This window comes from Natator depressus, chromosome 4 (assembly GCF_965152275.1).
Source record: "Natator depressus isolate rNatDep1 chromosome 4, rNatDep2.hap1, whole genome shotgun sequence".
NCBI lineage: Eukaryota > Metazoa > Chordata > Testudines > Cheloniidae > Natator > Natator depressus.
In genome coordinates this window covers 39,415,159-39,433,171 of record NC_134237.1, presented here as the reverse complement: position 1 = coordinate 39,433,171, position 18,013 = coordinate 39,415,159, and the positions used below count along the sequence as shown (strand labels likewise).

Below are 18,013 nucleotides of genomic sequence, written 5' to 3'. Positions count from 1 at the left end.
GACATTGATATTTAGTTGAAACAGTTCATTTTTCTTCATATATTTCTAAATCTAGAAAACCATATTAAAATTTATCCTCACTTTTCTGTTACTGAATTATCTGTGAACAAATATCTGGGTTAACTGATGTTTTGGTTATTCAAAATCATTTGGCAGATGATTTATCCGAATGTATTTCAGACTGTGAATGGCTCATGAACTATTCACAGCCACTGTTACTTTGTTTGCTTTTCATAATTTGCACTGTGTGACTGGTCATGGTATTCTGTTTGCTGTTTAATTGAATGACTACCAAACCCACAAAGAGGTTTCAGGGTGACCACACAAACTTTTGCAGCATGAATACTCTTATAAATACATACATGCACTCATATTAGCATTACTTTCTCTTTCTACAAACAAAAATCCATTGGTAAGAATGTTTGTTGAAAGTAAGTAGGAGGAGTCACGAATACTGCCGAAGTAAATTTGTGGCTTTCACTGGAACAAAAGCTTGTGAATATTTTTTTGCAGTCTTCATCCAGCACTAATTAAAAATAATATCAGTTTGGCTGAGACAAACACCAGTAAAAGTAAGGAAACGTAAACCTCCAGCTGCACTGTGCTTAGATATTGCAGCACATATGGTATGTGCAATCACTCACTGTTCCAATAAAGGACCATATGTGTTACAACAACTATCTAAAGGAGGTAGTGATACAGTACCTTTAATTCAGAATTTCTTTTTTTATAATTAACTTGTGTCTCAATCTTAATTCTGCCACAACATACTATGGTTATTTACATTTAATTTTCTTTATATTTTTAATGTTGCCCATTTCCATAACCAGTGTCACTGCCTGTGCCATTCCACTGATGACAGTTTGCCAATACATTGTAACATTGTCTTAATAGATTTATATTATCTTGCATTTTATTTTCATACATATACCAGCATTCCTGTAGACTTACAATACAAGGAAGTTTTCTTAAATTTTGTTCAAATGAACAGAAATGCTGTCTTGATATAAAAAGTTATAAAAAGTGACTATTAAATAGAGTCCAGTGGAGGTGGCAGCTGCCTTAGGAAGGGTTGTATGCTGATCTCATTGTGGCAGCATGTAGTAAACACAAACACCTCTGTGGACTGGAGGAGATCAGTGTCCTGTACTAGATGACACACCAAAGAACCAGGTGGAATAGGGGATAAAGGGTGCTGCATTTCCCTTCCCAGAAATTCTAATGTAACACAAATGTACCCCTGGGGTGTTGCTTTTTTGTTTTAAAGAGGTGGGGGCTGGTCTTGTGGGGGAGAGTTTTGGTGGAGCAAGGTCTGGGCAAAGGAGGCAGAATCTTGGTCCCTAAACCTGATCTGGCTTTTACCCAGATAGACAGCTCTCCCTAGTTTTATATAATCTGAAAATTTAGACACTGTTCCACTCTTGTAAGTGTACATACAGGTCACACAAAACTGGGTGCAACATAGCTTCCCGCATGGCATTCTTGTTGTTAGCTCCTTTTGTCCTAGGCTTAATCCTTTTATTATTTGTTTCAGTCCACTTTTAGTAATACAGTTCTCAGTCTACAAAAGAAGCATGTCATCTCTTACTGATCTGGTATATCAGGCATCAGGGCAAAACTTCACTGAGTGCTTTTTTTAAAAACTTCTTGAATTCCAGGTAGATTGCATCTTATTCTTACATCCTCAATTACGTTAATCAGGTTTGTCAAACCGACCTGCCCTTTGGGAAACAATGCTACCTGCCAATGTCTAATTGGTCTCCCATGTTGGGCCCTAATTAGTCCCTAAGACCGTCTTTCACTTACAAAAGCAAGCTGTATTTTTCCAGTTCTTTCCTCAAGCTCTCTTGAACAAAGCTTCTTACTTCCACTTCACAGATTCTACATCTGTTGCTTGTGAGGTGTGAAATATTTCCTTCAGAACTTTACCACTGCCATCTTATTAAAAAATTCTAGTGTGTACTATAAACTGCCATTCCCACAAGTTTAATCTATTTTAATGACTCTAGGCGTCTGTTTATTTGTTTTTCATGTTCCTGTAATTTATCTTCCTCCTCTCTAAATCTTTCCCTGTTTTTTGGCATGCCTTCTGGAAGATATCTACCATCAAATGACACATGCTAGATATATATAAAGAACTAGAATTAGCATAAATACAGGTAAAAGGATTTGTGCTTGGTAGAACCATGGTAAACAATGGTGGAAGTCCCGGATGTTGGAAACTACTCAAGGTTGCTACAATGAAAAGCAGATGCAAATCCACCTACAGAAACACAGAGGTTTAAGTGGGCAGCACATGTGGAAAATGGGGCACAGGTAGTTCGGCTGAACAGTGTGCAGATTCAGCGGCTCTCTTCGGCGTTTTATGCCTGCAGAGTTCCTGCAGATCCCCAGTGGAAGTTAAAGCTGTCATCTACCATCCATGGTGGAAGCCTAGCACATGGCAAAGATGGGAACATCACCTTAACTCTGAAGGAGTGAATCTCCCTTGAGATGCAGTAAGCTTGTCCGGCACAAGCAGCACCCCACGCACATACTTTATGCTTCCCTGCTGCCGATTTGCTGAATTAGGCCCATAATCTCTTCAATCTTCCTTTGTGTGCTGGGCCCTTAATGAATGTCTCTGTCTACAAATGCACTTTACAGTATTAATAATTTTGTTTAAAGGATGAAGTTGTACCCATATAGCTACAAATACACTGAGATTGAGAGAAGGGGAATGAAAGATTATTTTGATAAGGATCTGAAAAATAAAGTCAGAAGACTTAGTGTGGGGTAACACCTACAGCTGGCTGGACCAAGCAGTTTAAAGAGGTATGAATAAGACTTAATTCAAAGAGAGATTTAGGATCCAAATGGCCATGCATCTTATCCAGGGCCCACTATTTTTAAACATTATGGTTTCCACATAGTTAAGAACACAAGATTCTGAGATTGTTAAAGAATTGGTCCAAAATGCTAATGGGAAGCTCAGAAGACCACAGAAGCTAGAAAGGATGATGTCGAAGAGTTTGTCCTCTTGTGTTCAAACCCCAGCTTCAGTGAATGATTGATTCTGTGCTTGGGCTCTGTGTTCCTTTCCAACCAAATAGAATCAGTTCCAGAGTGAAACATCTTTACAATAATATGGCTGATAATATTAATATTAACTGATTGCTAATAACTGATCCATCTTCTGTGCTTGGCAGAGCCTTCAAAATCCTCATGGGGGCAGAGAGCTGGGCCCCTCCCCAATCTTCACAGGTAGCTATCTGGTCTGCTTGCTTCTTGTTGAGTCTTTGTAGAATTCAGACTTCCCCCATCCACACTGTATCTTCTGGGGTTGGCAGCCTTCTGAGTCTCATTTTCAGCAGCAGAGGCACGAGAAAATATTCTTTTGGTCCTGCTGATTGTCTTGTCTATTTTCTTCTCCTATTTTCCCTTCACATTTTTTGGAAATTGCTTGAGGTCACTTGAATTCCATCATTTGGGGCAAAATTTTATGAGAGCAACTTTTGAGACATCAGTCCCATAGAAGTTGGACCCCAACCCTAATTCTCCATCTCAAACCTCAAACTTTAACATATCTAACCTGGAATCAAACACAATCTACCAGGTCCATCTGTTACTATCTGTATCCATTCTGTCTGTATCCCCATTGTAAATGTAGGAAAACTAAAAGAGAGATGTGAAGTGACTTGTCCAAGATCCCACTGTGAGTTCATCAGTGGTAAAACCAGGAATAGAACTTAGGACCACCTGATTCCAAAACTAGAGCTCACTTCTCAATGCCATGCTACTACTAAAATCATATTTTGCAATCTTCCATCATGACTGTTTCCTGGGTTGCATGTTAGCCAGGAATACTGTATAATTAAGAACTGCCAATTAACTTCTGTTCCTAGAGCAATCTTATGCAGGCATTAAATAATCAACAAAGATGTTTAAAGATCATTAAACAGAATTTAATTATCTAATCAAATGCCATTTGTAAAGCAATTTTCAGTAAAGTGTTCTCTGTCCAGAGCTCTCATAAAAATAAGAAAAACATTTCGTAGTAGCTCTGAAATAAATAGCATTTTATCAGAGACACATTCAGTTCTAAATCTGTCGGAAACATTTGGGTTTGTCAGGTCTGGTTTATACTTTTTATTGTATATGTTCCTCTGTGATTGTTTTCCTGAATTTTAATTGTACAGTACCCCGTATCAAAGAGCTGGATTCTTCCCTCCAGTCCTCCTGAGGAAGAGGGAGGAAGAAACAGACATAACTGGGTCAGAGGGCACACAAGAGGGGAACAGTAATTCCATGGAATCCCCTTGTCCAGGCCTCTCCGTCACAATTTTGTGGGGTTTGAGCTCTGCTGGTTGGAAGGAACCATGCTGGGACTGAAAGGGATATGTTTGGCGATGCACTCTGTGGAATGCTTCTCCACTTAACTAGAGTGAAATGCTGGTCCCGCTGAAGTCACTGGGAATTCTGCCATTAACTTCAGTGGGGTCGGGATTTCACCCATGCTGAATGTCCATGTGGGAGTTACTGCTATGCAGGATCAGCTGTTGCTCAGTGCCTGCATGCCTCTTGGAGATAAAGCATTTCAGATAGGTGTGGCGGCGAGACCAAAGTGAGCGTGACTTTTATATGAACGTGGTGTGTGGACCAGGGAGTAAGACAGAAAAAATTGTAGTGAATAAAGCAAAAGTGAAAAAAAAAGCTTAATAAAGGCTGAGCTACTAAAAGGAAGTGTGGAGACAGAGAACAGGAGTAAAAGAAACAACTTCAGGAGTGTAGGGTTTCCAGAGGGGGTAATAGATAGGCGAGACACTGGTTTCCTTTTTGTAGGTCCCCAAATTACTGTGTTTAGAATCTCTAGTCCTGCTAAAGAGTGAAGTTGCATTCACTACAGATTTAAAGACAGATCCGGATTAAAGAGCAAGGCCAACTGCTGCAAAGTATTTTCAGTGCAATATTAAATACATCATAAGAAAAGACAACTTTGGGGATACCTGATAATAGTCTTCAAATAGGTTAAGGGCTGTTATAAAGAGGATGGTGATCAACTGTTCTCCATGTCCACTGAAGATAGGACAAGTAGTAATCAACGTAATCTGCAACAAGGGAGATTTAGGTTCAATATTAGGGAAAAAATTCTAACTAAAAGGATAAAGTACTTGAATAACTAGGTTGTGGAATCCCCATCACTAAAGATTTGTAAGGTGACCTGCCAGGGATGGTCTAGGTATTCTTAATCCTGCCTCAGCAAGTGTGTGTTGGGGGCGGGGGATGGATGGACTCGATGACCTCTTCAGGCCCCTTCCAGCCCTACTTGTCTATGATGCTCTGACATGGCTTCAGCTGGGAAGAAGCTGTATTTGCTTTGGAATGTCTATCAAATCTTCCTGTACCAAGACCAATTCAAAGATAATGTGAGCATGAGGAAGAAGTTCATGGAAGCTCATATAGGGCCCAATCCTGTGAAGTGCTGACTCACTTCAACTCCCATTGACACTCTGCACTTTGCAGGAACACTCTCACAATGAAAGACCTAGGGTGTCATATGGCACTTTTATGGCGTCTGCCTTTTTAATTTTTGTCCTTGCTAAAGGAGCTCTCTGGGCAATCATGAAGAATTACAATGTTGGTCGCAAGCTTATTCATACCATTAAACAACTGTATGCCAAGGCCAGCAGTGCAGTTCTCGTCAATGGCTCAATAGGAGAGTGGTTTCACACCACTGTTGGAGTCCGGCAAGGCTGCCTTCTTTCACCCACACTGTTCAACATTTACTTGGAGTGCATAATGACTGATGGCCTAGAAGATCACATATGCACAGTCAGCATTGAGGGGGCGAACAATCTCAAATCTTCGGTTCGCTGATTACAGGCAGCAAAGATGAACTTGTCAACCTTGTGAAATGATTGGATGAAACCTCCGCAAAATACAGCATTGAAATCAGTGCAGAGAAAACCAAGCTGATGACAAACAAACGTGATGGGATCAGCTCATATATCACTGTCAGTGGACAAGAGCTGGAGACAGTGAAACAGTTCAAGTATTTGGGCAATCATCACTGATGAAGGATCCAAGGCAGAAATTCGGGCAAGAACTGCACAAACAGCAGCAGCAGTAGCAAAGTGAAAGCCAATTTGGAGGAATAAGAACATCTCCCTGGAATCCAAACTGAAACTGCTGCATGCATTAGTCATCTCTATTTTTCTGTATGCCTGCGAGACATGGACCCTTATAGCAGAACTTGAATGGAAAATAGAGCTAGTAGAGGTGAGATACTTCCGTAAAATCCTGGGCATCTCCTATTCAACTACATCACTAACGAAGAGGTCTGCAACATCATCACCCAATGCGCTGGGTCATATGAAGACTTCCTGACGACTGTGAAGAAGTGCAAGCTGAAGTGGTACAGCCATGTAACAAGTTCATCTGGCCTATCCAAGATCATCCTCCAAGGGACAGTACAGGGGAAGAGAAGAAGAGGTAGACAGAACAAGAGATGGACTGACAACATAAAAGGGTGGACAGGAATGGACTTCGCGGAGACTCAAGCACTGACACACAATCATTGGGGTGGAGATAATTGGTTGATTGCTTATCAGTGGTGGTGGCCCAATGACCAATGAGTTTATGTGAGTGATGATGATGATGAAAAGAGCTGATGTGCTATGAGATAAAAGATAAATTCAAGCAGCTAATTAGATGTGTACTAATTTATCAGGCTATTATATGGGCTTTAGTAGGTAAGATCCTTACCCTCACTTAGCCTCTGTACCATGGCCACTGTGGCATAAAGGGGCTCTAAAAGCTCAATATCTGACCAGAGAGAAATTCCCTGGAGCAGGCAGTGCAGAAGTCTGCTATAAGTCTGCCTTCCAAGAACTCCATTGGCAAGGTTTGGTGTGGGTGAGCCAGGGGCTAGGTTGTAGACAGAAGGAGCAGCTGAGCAAGTTGGGGGCAGGGCCACTGCACATGGTGCTGAGGAGATTATATGTAGTGCTGTGACTCATAGGGCAGCCCCAGGGTAAATAAGGCAAGGCTCCAGATTTGTCTAGGTTATGCCAGGTGCTTGTCCAGCCCCCCGGAGGAGCCCAGAATCAGGAGGGCACAAAGATGGTTAAAAGCTATCATAACCTCCCTACCCCCGAGCTGTGAGTCCTATGATGTGACTTCTAGGGTACGTCTGCACAGCAATTATACACCTATGCTGGCCCAGATCAGCTGACTGGGGCTCGGACTGCAGGCTGTAAAATTCCTGTGTAGATGTTCGGGTTCAGGTTCGGGCTGGAGCCCAAATTCTGGGACCCTGCGAGGGGGAAAGGTCCCTAAGCCCAGGCTCCTGCCCAAGCCCAAAGGTTTCCACTGCAATTTTTAGCTGGGTGCCTCACGAGCCTGAGGCAGGTGTCGTGGGCCAGCCGTGGCTGTGCCATAAGTCTTTTATTCCAGTACCCTTGGAGTGCTGCACAGAATCTCACCGTGTAATTACAAAGTTATTGACAGGAATTATGGGTGAAATCCTGACCCATTGAAGTCATTGGGCATTTGCCTTTATCTTTTACATGTTTTTACGAAGGCAACTCTTTCTTGTTTTTAGTAATTTCCATTTTATTCACTTAAATACCTTCAATTTTGACAAAAGGCCCTTTTTCCCTGAGAGCTACATTTTGGGAGTGTTTTTGCTTTTCAAACTGCTTATCTCTTTTCCCCTGCATTTTTGAGGCCAATGGTCAGTGGAATCCCAGAGTTGCTATGCACCCCTTTATTACGTACGGTAGCAAAATATTTGCTGTACTTCATCTCACTTGTTTCTCAGCTGTTTTTTCACAGTCATATTACAAACTGGATTGCAGTTTGAGCTTGGTTTTGTTGAATCTTTTGTGTACATAGTGACACAGCAATGGGTTGCAGTCGTTAGGAATTTTGAAGCACATTCTCACTTAAGTAGGTGAAACAATGAGGATAGATTTCAGTCCTGGAGGGTAATATCATGAAACTGCAACACTGCATGAGACTTTTCTTTCTGTTTGAAAGAGTTCCTCTGTTACCTGTTGGACTGGAACTGAAAGGAATATCTCTCACAAGTAAACATGCTACTAAAGATACCATGCCAGATCCTCAGCTGAGGAAATCAGCATAACTCTGATGACTTCATTGACAAAGTGGGATATGCCTGTATGAAATTATGAACTCCATTTTGTATTATGTGCTGACACGTCTAATCTTGCCAAAGGGCAGCCTATTATGATGTATTCATTACAGCTGCTCAGGCTGGAGCTCTGGAAACATTTGTGTAAGTGATTGGGGGAGCCTGTGAGATTTAAGACATTGATTTTGAGTGCGTCCTATGGTCCAAGATTAGAAACAGTGATTAGACTCTACCCAAACTCAGTTGACATGGGAGCAGATGGGACCCAACAATTGGGTTCACGTGCACCAGATTGGTGAGCATACTGAGTGGCATCAGACTAGGTCGTAACAACTTAAATGAAGCCATGTTCATTTTACACTAGCTGAGGATCTGGCCCACAGTATATTTGATCTACTCCAAACCTCTAAGTATTTGATATTTGTCAATCATGTTACTACTACAAGGCTAGTTCCAAACAATAATTCTTAGTTATTACTTTCAGAAGGTACAAGAAAGTAACTCCTGTTAAATGAAAACTCAGGGAGAATGATAAAGACCAGAAAAAAAACAGGCAGCTGGTTTCAAGTCAGAGTAGTGGATCTTTGCTCCCCAAACATCAGAAGAAAAGTCTTTGCAATAACAGAATTACTGGCAAAGAACCTTGTTTGGCCAGAAAAGGTCTTGACGTCTTTGCATGACTAGATGGGGTCCTGGAGAAGGAGAAAAGACTCCTGGGATGACCAGTTCTGTGGACTTTATCACCAGATATAGGAAGTTCCAATAATTAAAAATGGCAAATAAATGACTACTGTCAACCTAGCAAAAACATTCAGAGATTAAATATGACCAAAGATCTCGAAAATATCTTTGAAGAGGGAGAAAATGTAATTCAATTAGAGTTGCTTAGAAGACAGTCATAAAATAACTTCCTGTTAAAAGGGATTTTGTCCAGAACTCTATTACCAACAATAATAATAAATATTTTGGATTTCTGAAGAGCCCTTCACCCAAGGAGTTCAAAGAACAAAAGAAAAATTATGCAGCAGATAATTAACACTGAATGGCTGGAAATCAAATAACAAAGGAAAAAGTTTGCAATAGTAGATAGATGTCACAAAGACAGGCCTGCTCAAAAGATAAAGAACTGCGAGATAGACTTTGGGCCAGACTGTGCCCAGCCCTGCATGGGTGCAAGAGTCTAGAATGTAGAAGATGCTGTTTCCCCTGCCTCCTTCATGGACACGTGAAATCACTAGTGCCATTTGAAAACCTTGATCTAAAAATTGAGAAACAGTAGGCCAGATTGTACTCGCCTTACTCCCACGAATAGTCTGATGACTTTAAGACAGCCCAATGGTTGTAAAATCATTTATTTTTCTCTTGAAGTATAATCCCTTATTCTATCTGGTATCTTATGCATTCTTGGCCACGTAGATCTCTTACCTCTTTTGCTTTGAAGTGTCTCTCCAGCATGTTGGAAGCCAGGAGAATTGTATTACAAAAGAGAGCAATGCTTTCCTGATGCATGCAGAATAGATGACTGGGTTTGCAAACACTGCAAAAGGGAGAAATAGTAAGAAAATATTATGAGGTGTTTCTAGAACTATACTGAAGGTGCTACAAATAAAACCACATGCCCTCAATTTTTAGTACCTTTTCTTTCCTTGATAAAGGCCACTAATCTCCAAAATATGTTTTTGTGGGTCTTGTCTTCTTTAAAAAAAAATCTCTATATATAGAGAACCAGAATTTGGGCCAAATTACTTGCTGCTATAAGTTAGCAATTACACAAAGCCGAGAATTTAATGAATTTTTATGGGACATACACCAAAGAGGATCTCAACACAGAATCAAAATCTTGAATTCTGTCAATTAATTGAAATAAACAAACATCCATGTTGCATTCACAGCAACTTTGTTATTTGGTATATTGGTAGTACTCAATGCAGCATTTTCAGACCTTCAGATGATGCTTGAGAGAGAGAAATAGTTACAAAAACAATGATGGCAAATAGATACTGAAATATTTAGGTTCATTTTAAGTTATCTGAGCTCATAGATGTCATATGCTGTTCTTTACAAAGAAATGTCAAATAATGAGGTGGAAGCTAAAAATAAAAAGCGTGACTATCTGCTAATTGTAGAGATACAAACAAGCTAGGAGCTATTGTAGATAAAAAAGTCTTTAAGTCTTTTCTCAGTCTGTTGTAAGATAGACTGCGGTTATATGCTTGAAAGGAAGTGGATGGTAATCAGATCCCAATATAGGAAATATAGGAATATAATGAAAAACAACACAAAATTAAAAGTGACCCATTCTGAAGAATGATTTCAATGATTATTTTGCTGCTGTGAATAGCTCTAATTGCCATGCTAAATACAATAGGATTGTGTGAGAATTTTGAAAGAAATAATCTAGTCAGATGATTTTTGAAACCATTTCCTACAATAAAACATGGGTTACAAATAAGCAGAACTACCATCTCCAGCTTTTAATGTTAATGTTAAATAGTTACTATGAATTTTTTGACTCTGTATGTCAGTTTCACATGAACAAAATCTCCAGTTTGAAACTTGTGCAGTTCAACACCTTTCTTATGATTTACATACTGTGTATTTCTGTTTGTTTTTAACACATTCACAAATACTTCCATTGGAAGGTTTGGTTGAAAAAGCAGAAAGTATAAGCCCTTGACAGGTAGTAAGTCATCTATTGGCCTTGTGTCCTCTTAACAGTTCAAAGGGTGATACTCCTATTGTTGAGTGTGGAGTGATTCTATAAGCAGTGTTTCAAATAAGGCTTCTTTCCATGGTCTCACTTACAAACTGATAAGTTGCAAATTTTTTCACCAGTCTGTGCATTCTCTCAACTATACCATTAGCTCTCAGATGGTATAAAGAACCTGTTTTGTGCTTGATGTCATTGCTCCTGAAGTAGTGTTGCATTTCAGCAGAGGTCAATTGCATTCCATTGTCAGTTACCAATTCTTTAGGAAATCCTTCTTGGGTGAAGACTGATGACATGAACTTAATCGCTATTTCTGTGGTAAACTTTCCAGAGAATGTAACTTCTGCCACTTTGAATGCTAGTCTACCATTACAGGCCGATTGTCCAATGATCCCATTATGTCAAGGGCCAGTTTCTCCCATGGACAGTTGGAAGAGTCAAGTGGTGTGAGAGGGATGCTGAAGGTTGCTGTGACTTATCACGTCTAGCAGTCTCTCAGAAAAAAAACCCAAAAAAACAAAAACACACTTTTAAAAATGACTATTTAGTACAAATTGCCATTGCATCTTCTAGATGCAAAATTTGATACAGAAATGTGACTTCAGGAATGAATTCTCTTAAAGGTCCAGATGAAACGGTTGAAACTGGAACTTCACAGGGCAAAAATCTCAGTAAAGGAACACAAACACACCCCCAATAGCTCTAAACTCTGCATTAGCCTAGGCTGTGTCCTCTGGACTATTTGTTTCAGAGTAGCAGCCATGTTAGTCTGTATCCGCAAAAAGAAAAGGAGTACTTGTGGCACCTTAGAGAATAACAAATTTATTTGAGCATAAGCTTTCGTGGGCTACAGACCACTTCATCGGATGCATAGAATGGAACATATAGTAAGAAGATATATTTATACATACATACAGAGAACATGAAAAGGTGGAGTAAGAGGCTAATTAATTAAGATGAGCCATTATCAGCAGGAGAAAAAAACTTTTGTAGTGATAATCATGATGGCCCATTTACACAGTTGACAAGAAGGTGTGAGGATACTTAACATAGGGAAATAGATTCAATATGTGTAACGACCCAGCCACTCCCAGTCTCTATTCAAACCCAAGTTAATGGTATCTAGTTTGCATATTAATTCAAGGTCAGCAGTTTCTCACTGGAGTCTGTTTTTAAAGCTTTTCTGTTGCAAAACTGCCACCCTTAAATCTGTTACTGAGTGGCCAGAGAGGTTGAAGTGTTCTCCTACCGGTTTTTGAATGTTATGATTTCTGATGTCAGATTTGTGTCCATTTATTCTTTTACATAGAGACTGTCCAGTTTGACCAATGTACATGACAGAGGGGTATTGCTGGCACATGATGGCATATATCACATTGGTAGATGTGCAGGTGAACAAGCCCCTGATGCTGTGGCTAATGTGATTAGGTCCTATGATGGTGTCACTTGAATAAATATGTGGACAGAGTTGGCATTGGGCTTTGTTGCAAGGATAGGTTCCTGGGTTAGTGGTTCTGTTGTGTGGTGTGTGGTTGCTGGAGAGTATTTGCTTCAGGTTGGGGGGCTGTCTGTAAGCAAGGACTGGTCTGTCTCCCAAGATCTGTGAGAGTGAGGGATCATTTTTCAGGATAGGTTGTAGATCTTTGATGATGCACTGGAGAGGTTTTAGTTGGGGGCTGAAGGTGACAGCTAGTGGCATTCTGTTATTTTCTTTGTTGGGCCTGTCCTGCAGTAGGTGATTTCTGAGTACTCTTCTGGCTCTGTGTCTCAGAGCATTTGCTGGTGCTTCAAAGATTTTTGAGGATCACATGGTACTGGCTGGCTCCTCATTTTCCCAGCTAACAGACGCAGAACTAATGGAAGGGGAAATTAAATGAACAGCAAAAGGAGATGCTGTGATTAGCTTCTCCACCCCTGCCCCTCATCCCCCGAAGCACAAAACACATAATGTATTAAAGTCTATAGTACAAATACTTTCCCAGTGATACCTTTCCTTGTAAGCAATTGCTATTTTTGCTTTTGGGAAGGTTCACAGTTGTGAATGGAAGAAGATAATTTCTCTTTTAAGATGTGGTCCATATTATAACAATATTTGAGAATGCCTGTGCTCAGGAGCCTTTGCAACAGCCACAACTGTGTCTGCTCTGAGAAGAGCATTGGTCTCATAGGGGTCAGCTTGAGGTTGAAGCCAACTGAGAAGAACAAACAGATAGTATTTCATTTGAATGTGCAGTTATAATTAAAAAGTGATCAGAAATGGTATCTTCCTATGCCACATAAAACATTTCCTTCCTTTGTGTCTGTTACTGACAAAAGCCGTGTTGTCACTGCAGAACCAATACAGCTATGAGAGCATACACTGAATTATCTGCTGCATCATCTACAAAACAAATGTTCATCTGGATTGCAAAATATTCATTATTTGTAAGAGACCAAAAGAACACAGCTTGATTTTCAGATTCCCAGACTTGAATTTAATGCTGAAAGTTAGAAATACCACCTTTTGACTGGTAGAATGAACAAATTTTCATATGGAAGTCATTCCGAAAGAAACAAGATCTTTATCGTCGCTTTTCTAATTAAACCTGTGTTTTCAGAAGGGATTACTTCAGAGAAGTTAAGTTTTGCATTTGTGTGAAGATGGTCTCTACTGAAACTGAAAAACTGTAGGCCAAAATTTCCAAACTTGTGTGCCTAAAGTTAGGGTATGAAAATCAAGTTTTAGGCACCTGACTTCCAGATGTTGTGAGCACCTGGGCAGCTGCCATTAAAGCCAAAAGGAGTTGTGGATGTTCAACATAACTGAAAATCAGGCCACTTAATATAGATGTAGGCAATAAGCTTTAAAATTTGGCTTTGTATTTGGTAAGACTTAATGAAAGAATACCGTACAATTCTTTTTCAAGTGTCCTATTGTATGTACAAGGTATGCCATTGATTTCATCAACTGTATTAAGTAGATATTCAATGCAGAAAGGGAAAAAACATCTTTTACAACACCTCAGAAATTCAGTTTCTTGGATCTAGGCTCCATAACATACTTCAATTAGATTAATTTTTTTTTTTTGCGCTTTCAGTGGGGAGTTTGGGGATGTTAAATATGAAACCCTTATCTTTACCTACTGAAGCCATGCCATGCATATTGAGAAAATATATAGAAGTGACCACTGAAATAGACACTCGCTAACATCATAAGCCTATTGAAAGCAAAAGTCTTCCCTTATCAAACCAAAATATATACAGAAGTACAGTGGAAACTTTTAAAGGCCAAACAAACAAATTAGAATAATGCAGTTCCTATTCAAATGCTAACATAGAATAGAAAAGTGATGTGAAAGTGAACTGTTAGATGGATGCACTCTGAATCAAGTCAACATAAAATTAAAGAAAACAGCCAAACTTCCTTTGTTAAAGGAACAAAACATCTGTTAGCAGAACAACATTTTGGTGCAACAATGTTTTGGGGTTGTTTTTTTATTTAACAAGCTAAAATTGCATGAAATGGCCTTGGAACTCTAGATAGTGCTTTCCTTTGGAGCAGCCTAACACTGAGAACTGGCATCTCATTTGAGGGCCCTGCACAGGATAGTGCTTTCTTGTGAATACTGGATTACTGTTATGTTAAACTTGTGATGCACTTTTAAATAAATAATCATTTGACACTGTCTTTTAACTCATACTTTTTCTTAATGCCAACGTGCTCTGTTTACATTTGTGGGTTGGCTTTATCTTTCACTTTCTGTAGTGCATGGAGCAATGATTGACCATAGTAATAAGTACTATATGGTTTGAATGTTTGTCCCAGAAGCAAAGAAAATAAAATTGTTGAGATTGTTATTAATGTTTATCTTGCACTGAGCAAACAATTTAACAGTTTCTCTTCTACTCCATGCCACTGTTCCTATATGCAGACAGATACATTGTGTCTTATAAGAACGTAGGAGCAGTTCTGGGATGCAGCTTCTTTGTGCATACCCTTGCACAAATGACTTTTTGGCTCCTGTTTTATGATAACTAGGCTTACTCCCATGCCCATTAAAGTCAAAAGTCCCATTGACTTAACTGGGTTTTGGATCAGACTGTGTTCTGATGCCTCTTATGTTCCTACTCTTTTTACCACAATTTAAAGGGTAGCACAAAAAATAAGGTTGAAATTATGTATGGCAGCATTAAGATTTTGCAAACCAAATTAAAATATTAAGGGGGGGGGCGGAATTGCAATGAAAGACATACTTAACACGTTTTTCTTTTCCTTTTTAATTTGACTGCCAGTAAATTTATTACTATTTGACAGCCATGCAAATGGCTCCACATCTTGCAGCACTGTAGCTGTGCCCACCACAGATGACATTACGTGAAGATATGTCTGAATGTGCTCAAATTCACAATGGGAATTTAACAAATCTGGAGCTGGTTTTGATCATTTAATTTTGGTCATTAAAATAAAGGAAGTTTCTGCCAGTGTAATGCTAGACATAACAAAAAAGGTATAGGGTTTTCAGGAACCACTCTCTTCCTGCTTTCCAGACGGTATACTGGTTAGAAGAGCTCTGCTCATGTCTCAAACCTTATGAGAATAGTAGGACCGCTTCTATCTAATAAAACTCATGGTTGTAAAATCATCTCTGTCCTTCAAGTTATGCAAAGATGTGATATGGTGTTTTATTACCAAACCAATGGAATCTGTGATCATTTATTTTAGAACTGTATGTAGCCTTTTAATTGTATACTTACAGCCACCTTTTCAAAAGCCTGACATCCATCAGCTTCAATTTAGGCACCTAAATAAAGTGTCCAGCTTTTCAAAAAATCCTCGGAGTCTAGCAACTCCAATAGAAAACAATGGGAGCAGCTGAGCCCCAACTGTGACACTGAACACTTTTGAAAGTCTCGACCACGGGAAGGCTGCATATATTACCTATTATGTCATCCTGGTCATCCTCCCCAACTCCACTGTGTTCTACACTCACTTGTCTGCATTTGGATTTCAAGCTGTGTGTGTCAGGGACTGTTATTTTTATATTTGTATGGTCCTGATTAGGGCTTCTGCGTGATACTGCAATATGGGGACATAAATAACATTGACAAAATGAGCAATCTTATGAAAAACGTCCATAGAGTTTAACAGATAATATAGTCTTTCTAGTGAGTCATTCTTAATAAAGAGGAGATTTGACCAATCAGGATGAGTTCCGGGATGGGGTGACCCGACCGGAAACGATTCGTGTGTGACCCCTCTAACGACTCCTCCCACCGACCTCTACCAATCAGGCCGCCCGAAGACCAGATTTGACCAAAATAAGGCACGTTCAGGGACGGGGTGAACCTCCCAGGAGAGGGGCGTGTGACCCCTCTGCCAATCAGAGTGCAGCACCATCACCCCATAAGTCCCAGCGTCGGGCGGAAGAGGCTGTCTTTTACCAAGAGCGCGTGTTTTACAAATCGTGGAAACATGGACTCCTTCACCACCCCCATGAGAACTTCGGACTTTGTTTTAGCCCCGAGGACCTTTGGACTTGTGTGGAGAAAGCGCTACATCAGCGAGAGTTCTGAGGAGGACCCTTTGGCCCAGCCGTTGATGGACACACCGGAAACCGACCCCGAAACCCGGCTGCTTGTGAGGCACCGCGATGAGCATGATGGCCTCTTGTTGTCCACCCCCCGAGAGGTGGAAGGTGATCATGGCTTGGGGGAGTTACGGGCAGACAAGGTGAGTGAAAAAGACGTGGCTCAGGTAAATGAACGTTTAAGAAGTGACGGGTGGGGGGGTGTAATGGGGGGGGGGATAGGAACCAGGGATTGTGTAAATCAAAAACCAAGCAGTGGGGTGCTTACGCTGTTTCTTTTTTTGAAAAAATCTCTCGACAGCTCGATGATGCCTTTCTGGAGGCCTTTGAGAACTTACACATCGGTAGCCCTGTTGGAGTAAATGTATCATGCATCAGCTGTTTTTGCTCATGTCTGAGACACAGATCTCAAGAGGAAAAGGACAAAATGGAAGAATGAACCAGCACAGACTCCCTCATGTTAGGAGTCATGGCGTCCATTTTTACAGGCGGTTGTAAAAGGTTGTGTTAAACCAGGCGATTAATAAAACTTATTTAAATGTGTTCATACGAATGTTGTCCCCCACCCTCACTTGTGTCAGTAAAAGATGGTACCAGTAACAGGCATGTCTCCACAGGTGTCTCTGTTAAAGAAAATATATTACACCCCTGGGGAAGTTGGGAGCTTTGGCGGAGTGAACCCTCCTTTTCAAGTGGCCAAAAAGCATAGTAAAACTTTAAATAGAAGACAAGTAACAGCTTGGCTTTCAGACCAGGATGCTTATACTTTACACAAACCGGCTCAAATACGTTTTAAAAGAAACAAGACCATTGTTTCGGATGTGGATGCACAATGGCAGGCAGATTTGGTGGATATGCACCGGTTCTCCAAACACAACAGCAATTTTAAGTACATCTTAACAGCGGTAGACATTCTATCCAAATATGCCTGGGCCTTAGGCCTAAGGGACAAGACGAGCGGGGAGGTAACCAAGGCCTTTAAAGCTATTTTTAGCGAAGGGCGCGTGCCTCAAAAATTACAAACCGATCGGGGGAAAGAATTTTTAAACAAACCCTTATGCAGATTGTTAAAGCGGCACAGCGTTCACCATTTTGTTACTAATAATGAAGTCAAAGCAGGGGTCGTGGAGCGATTTAACAGAACTTTAAAAACTAGGATGTGGAGATATTTTACAGCCAATAACACCTTTTGCTACATTGATGTGTTACCTGACTTTATAAAGAGTTACAACCAGAGCTTTCACAGAACTATACATACCAGACCCGCTGATGTTAACCCTTCAAATTCTCTGAAGGTATGGAAAATGGTTTATGGCGATGGTTTTAAAATAAAACCGGTTGTTGCCCCTTTTAGAAAAGGCGACCACGTGAGACTATCTAAAACCAAAGGAGCTTCTGAAAAAGGTTATGAACAGACATTTACCGATGAGATATTCATAGTGGATGAAGCCTTAACCAGGGATCAGAGACCTGTATACCGATTAAAAGACTACGAGGGTGAGACAGTTACTGGATCTTTTTACCCTGAAGAATTACAAAAAGTAAACCCCAAACGAGACAGGATTTACAGGATTGAAAAAGTTCTAGCGGAGAAAGGAAAAG

General features: G+C 40.3%; 1 long non-coding RNA gene across 1 annotated transcript in view; it reads right to left on the bottom strand.

The window, feature by feature from the left end:
- LOC141986376 (uncharacterized) overlaps positions 1-18,013 on the bottom strand; it is a 170,165-nt gene that overhangs the window by 13,914 nt on the left and 138,238 nt on the right. The window contains exon 2 of the long non-coding RNA XR_012639270.1: positions 9,560-9,671. This is a non-coding gene — a long non-coding RNA (uncharacterized LOC141986376). The remainder of the gene's footprint in view (positions 1-9,559; positions 9,672-18,013) is intronic.